This window comes from Dermacentor albipictus, chromosome 1 (genome assembly GCF_038994185.2).
Source record: "Dermacentor albipictus isolate Rhodes 1998 colony chromosome 1, USDA_Dalb.pri_finalv2, whole genome shotgun sequence".
Classification (NCBI taxonomy): domain Eukaryota; kingdom Metazoa; phylum Arthropoda; class Arachnida; order Ixodida; family Ixodidae; genus Dermacentor; species Dermacentor albipictus.
In genome coordinates, this window is record NC_091821.1 from 212,052,925 (window position 1) to 212,060,405 (window position 7,481).

Consider the following 7,481-nt stretch of genomic DNA (forward strand, 5'->3'; position numbering starts at 1 on the left):
GTGTTACAACGTACTCCATTTTGAAGAGAGCTCCGCGGTCAGAGTCGGTCTCAGTCTTTTCGCGAGCACTATGATTCGACTTTGTTGCCTTGTGGACTGCAAACCTAGCGACCTGCAAACCGCGAGTCCAGTATTAGGGCAAACGCAAGCGCAAGGGGACAGGGTCTGGCCGCTTGACTGTGCCGGGATGAGCCACGAGATGAGCAGAAGGGCAAATGTGAACGGTCTGCACGGTGCAGCCACCTGGTGGCACAGAGCTCAACCATACACAGTAGCAGCAACGAAGTGTATTCTTTGCTGCTGGTGTGTATTTTTCGCAGGAGTGTAATCATCAACACGTTGATTTATAAATGTTTAAAATGCTTTACACTTGGTTAGAGCAATATTAGCGCTTTGTTTGACTGGTTAAGCGCTGCGCCAGCAAGTGTCTGGACCGTACAGACCGATCAGGCTGCTCACGTACGTCTACGCTAAAGTTCCTTCATCAGCTTGAGTTTATGCCTGCAGTCATTTGCCGAAATGACCAGCTTGCCTGTTTTTAGCGGAGTACCGGACACGTTCGGCGCTACGACAGAATGCTCGCAACGCACGCTGCTTCGATAGCTCTCGGTCGACGGCCAAGCGGCTAGCGGAGAGGTCTCGCGCGGGAGGGGGCGTGCTCCTAAACAACCGGAAGTGAGCGATGTGACGTCGCATCGTGACGCTGAACCAGTGAAGGCGGAGCTTAGCGCCGCTCGCTCGGCGAGCGAGTTGAGGAGGAAAAGCATAGCTAGGGAGGAGGGTAACTTCTAATCGCTTGCAGCTCCATTAATACGTAACGCTTCACTTAAATTGTGGTGCGAATGTTCTACTTAAGCTGTACCCTACGCGCCTACAAAATTTGTCCGAACCGTTTCAGGGGCCCTTTAACGTCATTTATTGCGGCAACGCTTAACGGCACTGGTGTCTTTGTAACCAGCGAGCGTTCTGCGTTTTTTTTTTTTACGTGCCTCTTTGCAAAACTGGAAAATAACGTCCAGGTGACGCCGTGCCGCCGATGGTCCTTCGGAAGTATACGCTTGTCGAAAAATTCGTTTAAGCTACTTTGCAAATCCTTGCGTGCACGAAAGTATACAGGGTGTTCCAGCTAACTTTAGCCAGAGTGGAAAAACATATGCGAATGCCACGAAGCTGTACAGAACCACGGTAATGTTGTTTGTCGTCGCTTGGAGATACTCAAATAATATTTTTCGTACCACCTAATTACATAATTAGCCTTAATTAATCAATCAACTTCTGTGGCCTGGATGCTTCGAACGGCACGTAGGCAGTGCTGCTCTTCACAAGACGCTGGCGCGATAACCTTCGGCTGAATGCCATCTAGAATGTCATGCTGTACGCGGTGTCAACGTTTTCACGAAACTGATGTGGTTGCAGAATCGAAAGGACCACCGGTATAAGCTATTCGCCTCCAAGAAACTATAGCTAACATTTCATTCAAGTGCAGCACGAAAAAAAAAAAAACATAGATCACCCATTACGCAGCCAGCTTCTTCTGGTGTACCGCAAGGGTCTGTGTTGGGGCCGATATTATTCTTGATTTATATTAACCATAGAGCCGAGCATATAGATACTAGTGTTAAGGTTCGTTTATTTGTGGACGACTGTATATTGTACTGCCCAATGAAATCAATAGATTATCAAAAATTACATAATAAATCCTTGGAAGTAACTTACAATTGGTGCTCCAAATGGAATATGGAAATTAATTTTTACCAAGACCGCGTGTATGACTGTCTCGAACAAGAAAACGCCACTGTGTGATAATTACTTTGTAGGTGACAAACAAATAGCCCGCACAGCAAAACTAAAGTATCTTGGTGTCACCATCTCAAATAACCTCAATTGGAAGGATAATGTAAATAACATATGTGGATCTACTCAGCGAAAACTTGGATTTTTGAAAAAAAATTGGCGCATGTAACGCCTGCAGTTAAACTTATGGCGTATACAGCCGTTGTACGGCCTTCTTTGGAATATGCTAGTGTTATATGGGATCCTCCCCAGCAATATCAGATTTACCAACTTGAACGCATTCAGAGACTTGCAGTACGGTTTATATCTTCAGCGTATCGCAAAAACAGTCCGTAACCTTTTTGCTTGCTAGGGCAAATTTATCGACACTGGCAACATGTAGAAAAATCCCACGACTGAAGTTTTTGTACCAGCTCTCTACTAATAAATTTAACTTATATCAGTCGCGCTATTTGTTACGTCCTGGCACAGTCTCTCCCCGTGTGAACCACCCTTATGTTTTTATGCCTTACAATGCCAGAATTGATGTTTTTAAATATTCTCCCCTTGTTAAGACAATTGAAGACTGGAATGCCCCTTGATGTACAGATTTTTGATGGCACAATGACTGTAAAATCATTTGAACGGAAGCTGGAAATGTACCTCTCGTGATGCATTTATTTTGTTTCAGTGCTTGATGTGTTGACAAAATGTGTCAATCCTCCAACCCTGTACCAGCCCGAAAAGGGCTAACAGCATTCGAAATAAAATAAAAATAAATAAGCTGCTTCAGAGGTCCGGATACCGTTCTTAAAGGATCTGCCAAGTAAGCTGCAAAATAGGAGTTTAAATATTAGTACAAATGTTGGAAGAATAGGTAGCACCTTTAGATGTTATAGTGGTAGTCTCAGTTGGGTGTTTTAAAGGTTTCGCAATGTCATTTAACCCTGTTCCCTCCTTTCCCGCACATAATGCATGTCTGAGCCCCTCAGCAGTATTTTATTGACTGACTCTCCATAGCTACATTCTAAAGATGCACAGACATATAATGCCCTGAATACCTAATCTCCTAAAAAAACAATGATCCTTTATTACCCTTAAAGAGTTACAACCGCTCGACAAAAAAAAAATTACGCGTGAAAATTTTACACTTATGTAGGCAACAGGTAATTATATGTGGCATCGTAGTTTCGTTCTGGTGACGAAGGCGGTCCGAACACTGTTGTACGTGGTGGAGCCGCGGCCGAGCGGGATGCAGCGCGACGTTTCTCTAAAGCGTTCTCGCTAGTCTCGCAGAGGAGGGAGAGAACCGCCGGTGGCAAGTGTAAGCTGGTTTATTAACTCCGACGTTGGCGAAGATTAGCACTTCACGGAGGGTGAGGCTAAACAGTAGAGCCGGGGGTAGGTTAGGCAGGCATGAAGATATCGTGTGTTCTCGTAGCTCAAACCACGGCTGTGCCCCCAGCCTGCACCGTCCAGATCGGCTCAGGCTCCGGAGATTGAGTCTAGGGTCAACATCGGCGATTGGTTTTTGCAACCCCCTCCCCCAACCCCAAAGTTCGGCTTCGTCTCACGGCCTTATATACGCCCAGTCGATGATGTATACGCTGAGCAAATAGTTTCGATTGCGGCGGGATAACAGAACCGCGAGAGGCAGCAAGGGGCCTATCCCGCCGCGCACGGGGCCGAAGATTGCGGCCTTCCTTGTGTTTACCAAGGGGGTGGCGGCGGCGGCGGCGGTGGCCGCAATAGCTGGATGTGCTGTCGTGGAGTGATAACGACAAATAGGGAATGTTTTCATAGGGTTGCCCGGGAAGTCCCGCCGCGAGTTTGTCGCCCTTTCTTTCCCCTGTCACCGCCGCATGCACCACGCCCCGCCATTCAGGATGGCGAGAGGCAAGTCGGGGCATTCACGACGAAGGCACGAAGAATGGCCACGTACCACGCCCGCCGCAAGAGGCCCCTGAAAAGGTCTCATGATGCTAAGAAAGTCCACACCCCCATGATAGCGTTGCCTTTCGGTATGTAGAAGACGCGTAAGGCCATTTCCTTCCGGACTGAACCTTCATTTATAAGTAATCCTCCCTCCACCACGGAGCTCCTGCTCTCTCTCCCTTGCTGAGATGTTATGTCGTGCCGCAGCGTCGGGTAGCGAATTCATGAGCCCACCCGCGGTCAGGACAAATAAATGGTGAGCCCTGAGCTGAGCATAAAAAATAAAGGCATTCCCGCAGAGCCTCTTTTCGGCGTAACATTGTTACAGCTCGAGTCAGAGTGAAAACTGCTCTCACGAAAAGGGATTCATGTGATGTCTTTTCCGATGCTGGTTTTCGAGCGCGTTCTCGTTACTCCTCCCCCCCCCCCCTCCGTACCTCTCCCTTACTCTCAATTTTTTGTGGATAGCGGATGACTAAAATCAGGACTAGTCTGTCACAATTAACGGCTACATTTTGAAGTTTTGTACGCTTTGCGCAGGAAAGTAATTTCGACAGTCACACTGTTGCAGTCTAGGCTTGGTTATAAGATCCAGCGCTCATTCTGGGAGTTGTATGAATGAATGAATAAGCGAATGAACGAACAAAGAAGAAAAGGGAGGAGAGACACGAAGAAAGTGAAGATTTGAAAAAAAAAGAACAAAGGAAAGAGACACTAGAAATGGTCATTTTGTGAGAGCGCGCCAGAAAGAGGAATGCGCAGGCGTGCCAGCACGTCCATAGGCTCCCGACGAGCTGCCAAACGAAAGAGAAACGCGAAACCAAGAGAAAGACTCTTGTTTTGCTCGGAATGACCACGCCGCGCGGGCGCAAAAGCCGCGGCGCGCTGACGGGGCGTGAAACAAAAGGAGGCCGCCGCCGGTTGGCGTCTCGCTCCTCTGGCGGATTTCTCCAGCCGGCCCCGGAGAATCTCCGATTGCTGTCGAGATGCCGCCATTTCGGGCAGCCCGTGGATGCCGCTGTAACGGGAGCGCCGCTCTAATTAGCGCCGCTCGGATCGTGTTTCCCGGCGAGGCCTGACAAAAGAGGGCGCCTCTGCCCGGCTGCGCGAGAGATACTGTAGCGAGCATTCGCGAGCAGCTTGGCTTGGCTATAGCCGCCGCCGCCAGCCGATGTCTGCTGTGCGTTGAGCTTCGACGTGCGAGTGCGAGTGAAAAAAAAATAGTAAGAGAGAGAGAGAGAGAGAAAAGGAAAAGAAAAACGACACAACTACACATGTCCTCTAACGGAGCGTCGAATGCGTTCAGTTTGCATTTGTAGGCATAAGGGAAAAAAAAAATAAATAAATAAATAAATAAATAAATAAATAAATAAAGAAAGAAAGAAAGAAAGAAAGAAAGAAAGAAAGAAAGAAAGAAAGAAAGAAAGAAAGAAAGAAAGAAAGAAAGAAAGCCTGTGCAATGGCGCGGGGAATTGAAGGCAAGCACTACGCCGCTCTCGTTAAATCGGAACGCCTACCGAGGCCCTGTTTTGTTATGCGCTCTTATTTATTTTTTTATTTTAGTTAGTTCAGGCTGTAAACGTGAGTTGGCAGCAGAAGGGGATTGCAGCAGTTGGCCTTAGTTTACACCGAAAATAAAATAAACTTGCATCACCAAAACAGAACGGTGCGAACAACTTGAAATAAATAAAGAACACTACGTAGGACAACTATAAACGAAAAAAAAACAACATTTAATTGTGCGTGTGTGTGTGCGTGTGTATGTGTGTGTCTGTTTACGTGTGCTGTTTTTAGAAATGTCGAAAGCCATGGCAACTTATGGGAAACAGCATGTGCCAGTCGCAACCGGAATGTTACCGCCCGGCCTCATCCAAAGTAGGCGTGCTTCTCGCGTACTTCGGATGAGGCGGCAGTAACAAGATTAGTGTAAAAATTACACTTGCGAATTACTGCAGTTTTTAGAAATTGACTAATATAATTTCTTCGAAGCAGTGGCGTAGCCAGGGGTTGGCACACCGGTGAATGGCACATCGTCTGATGAATCGGTTCCAAAACAAGATAGAAAGCATGAAATTAATCAATACATTGGCCCTCCAGTTGTAAGTTCTATATTCTTAAAACCGTGCAGTGAACATGAAGTGTTCACGTTCCTTCGAAACCTAGATAATTCCACTGCGACTGGAGCAGATGAAATTAAGGCCGAACCCATTATTGCTGTTATCTATCTAATGAGCTCGCCACAACAGCATATATGTAATGATGCTTTAGACCAAGGTGTTTTTCCAGAGGGTGTGAAAATTGAAATAGTGGTTCTTTTTCACAAAGGTGGCTCGTATGACAACAAACTATAGGCCTATATCCGTCCTTCCTTCGTTTTCTAAACTACTGGAATATTTGATAAAAAATAGACTATGTAAGTTTCTTAATACCAGACAAATTCTTGTGAAAGAACAGTTCGGGTTTCGTGAGAGAAAGTCAACTGAAATGGCACTGCCTAGTATAAAGGAAAAAAAAAATGCTTTCTAATAGGGATGAGAAACGATTCACAGTAGGACTTTCTTTAGCTTTCAAAAAGGCATTTGATTCTATTAAACATGATATTTTATTTTACAAGCTACCGTGTGCCTTTCTCAAATATATGTACATACATCGTCTGAACAACGTACGTTACGAAAAATTCTTCAAGCCAATTAGCCTGCAAGGCTCAACTTCGACCGAAAAATCTCATTCACAGGCTGCATTTATACCGATTACAAAGGCGACGGCCAGCTTTTAGCTCAGTGTATTAATATAAAGTCCGTTTCCCGAGCACGTAATGAGCAAATTAGTGTTGCTAAATTGATTAACTCCTCTCCCCCTTTTATTTTAGGAACTGCTGACAGCTTCTGTACCTGCAGTGAAGAGAAACGGGACAGAAAAATTGATCTTCTTCAGGGACTGTTCAGAATGCGTCTCAGTGAGGACGACTGACAAGCTTTCAGAGCTTAAGGGGTATTAAAGGGGCACCAACTTGCCGGGGTGGTGGTGGGGGTGATGATGATGATGATGATGATGATGATGATGATTACTTAAAAATTACACAAACCCACTGAGGAGGATAATCCAAGATCAACGTGGTATTATGATAACAAAGGTATAAATAAAGATACGAGAGAAACCGATCAAATCAAATATAATGTGTACCAATGTAGGTAGCCTTGCTTATACAAACAAGAAGAAATAAAAAAAAACGTTTTATATAATAAATAAGGTAACGCAAACGATTGAGGTAAAGGGTAAATCTAAAATAATGTACTCAACTTTTTTTTAACTCCGCCATTTTGGCACTCAAATTTTACAATTCCATGAAGGAGAGATAAATTAAGGATGTGGAAAATGACTAAAATAGGGAAACAATTTCATAGGGTGAGAGAGAGAGAGAGAAGAATACAGGAAGGCAGGGATGTTAACCAGTCAATAGTCTGGTTGGCTACCCTACACTGGGGGACGTGTACGTGTACGTGTACGTGTACGGACAGCACTTCAGTTAAAGTCGCTCGAGCAAACCAGAAGTTCTGAGAAAACACAAAAGTGCCTTCACTGCCTTCTGAGCCGATGATCGGTCGGGACGGTGCTCTAATATTGTCTGTTCACTCAGAGGACGATCGTCTAGTTTCCTCAATGTGTCGGACAAATACTGTCTTTGTGCTTGAAATTGAGGACAATGGCACAATATGTGGTCAATGTTCTCCTCGCATGCGCAAACATCCCATGCAGGACTATCAGCCATTCAA